At 47.3% G+C, this 2,186-nt stretch overlaps 1 pseudogene; it reads left to right on the forward strand.

Annotated features, from left to right (window-relative positions):
• The first annotated feature begins 558 nt into the window (after positions 1-558).
• Positions 559-1,199, forward strand: LOC142452470 (MICOS complex subunit MIC26 pseudogene; annotated as a pseudogene).
• Positions 1,200-2,186: the final 987 nt, after the last annotated feature.

The following is a 2,186-nucleotide window of genomic DNA, read 5'->3' on the forward strand; positions in this document are numbered from 1 at the left end:
ATTATCAGCGGAGCATCACACAATAGTCTGTGCAGAGTGAAGTTTCAATCCTGAGATAATTTGTTGACACACATGAGTCCTGGGACTAGGTGGAGAAGTGGTTGCTCTGAGAGAATTGCTCTTTTCTGACAGGGTGCCTATCAGAAAGATACCATTATCTCACTGCCCAGATACTTGCTGATGTTTCCTAGGCCGCCCTGACTCCACAGTAATCTAGAGAAATCACCCCGTGTGCCTTTGTGTGCATGGTGATTATATACGTATAAGATATTGGCTTCCAGAACTATAGTTTCCCGAGAGAGAATTCTGAAGGAAGAAGTCTGCGTGAGAAGGGTGAGAAGTATGGACAGTCAGAAGGTCAGCCTGCATCCTCATCAGCCTCTTGTTGATTTCATGCATTGTTGAGGGACAAGGGGACCACAGCAAGAAGAGATTGTGTAGTGCATGAGGCGGGTACGTACTAAGTGGGGTATTACAGTAGATCATCCACATGTTATGTCACCTGTATCAGGGAACTCTCAAGATCACAGATCCCTACAGAGCCACTAGAGAACCCACATGGGTCAAGTTCCAAGTGACCACGCAGGAGCTGTGGCTGCCAGCAACCTGCTCAAGGTCATTCAGAGATCTCTTGGACCTGCCAGCCTGAGTCTGCTCACCTTTAAGGTCTCTGCAGCTCCAAAGAATGAAACCCCCTAGAAAAATTCTGTCGAGATCAATGAGCTGACACTCTTCAGTTCCAGAAGATCGATCTCTGTATGCGGAAGAGCCAAGGCCCTCTCTCAAGGAAAACAGTTCCCAGCTCTGAGACTTTTGTGAGCCTTATGTAGACTGATGTCAGGAAAAGTAATTCTATATCAAGCCCCAGGCACAAACTGTTGCTGGGGGGTGGGGTGTGTGTGTAGACAATTATGATTATCTCCAAAATGCACCTCCTGGTTTTTCCCCAAGTCTTGGTGTTTGGGGTTTTGTGGACCCTGTTGGACTCCTCTTCACTAGAAGTTTAAAATTAAAGCAGTTGATTAACCCACCTGGTTTCATGGCAATGGCTGCTTCCATTACCCACAACAACCAGCTTTCCAAGGGCCAGCTGGGAAGTCTGACAGGACTGGGGTCTGCAAGGATGCGTTGCTGTAGAAAATGTATGGAAGAAATATTAACAGCCAAGCAAGGTAAAGCATTCACCAGGAAATAAATAGAGTACACCTTGCGTTGTGGACATCCTCTGTGTTGTCCGTGCTGTACTGGGCAAAAACCAGCCCACTTCTGTGTGCTGGTACCTGGGGTGCACCGCATCCTTGTCAGATGACTGTCAGATGCTGCTGCTCTTCTCCAGGGCTGTGACCAATGACTTGGCCTCTGCAGTCTTACCCGTGCTCGGTTATGCCCCCTTGCTCTGCCAAAGCATTGCTGAATACAAGTACAGGTATAGCTCTGGTCTTGGAAATACAGTGTGTCTATTTACAGTACTTGATCTGCTATATTTTATTATTAACCCTTATCTGGACCCCATGTTGAATATGCTTGCTTACACCAGCCTGTGTTAGACCTCAAACTATTCAAGCCGTGTTGTGTAGATGCTGTAAGGCAGCGTATGTAGTAACCCAGTGTGTATAGTCATTGTTGACACCATATTGTTTTTGTTGACCCTCTTTCCCACTGCAGAGCTAGTTTACTGTTTTTCTTTCTTTCTGTTTAAGTTAATGGTCTTTTATTGGAGAGAGAGAGAGACACTAGCATTTACAACTTGGAATGGACGTCAATGGTAATTTCGTGAATAGCAGTGTTGGTGGTTGTGCTGAGGCCCACAGTCCCAGCCACGGTCACGGCCACAGCCACAGCCACTGCCGGCTTCAATTCACAGTTTAGAGGGGTTTTGTTTGGATTTTTGTGTTGTTTTAAAACCGAGAGTCCAAAGTTGTTCCCTTGGTAAAGGTTTCTTTAAAAAAACTAGTGGAGACAGTGCCTGCCAGGGCCTTGAGCACAATGCAGGCATTAGGCCAGCGCAGGCAGGCCGCCAGGAGGTGTTGCCCCACCATGGGTTGGAGCCCAGGGGTGTCCAAGAGGGTCCTCCAAAGCAGTGGGGCCACATTTCAACAGGCTACCCCACCCTTACCCCTCCCTCTGCACATCATCCTGAGGTACAACCATTTAAAATGTGTTTGTTTTCCGTAAACCAGCTATGA

This window comes from Tenrec ecaudatus, chromosome 7 (assembly GCF_050624435.1).
Source record: "Tenrec ecaudatus isolate mTenEca1 chromosome 7, mTenEca1.hap1, whole genome shotgun sequence".
NCBI classification, from domain to species: Eukaryota; Metazoa; Chordata; class Mammalia; order Afrosoricida; family Tenrecidae; genus Tenrec; species Tenrec ecaudatus.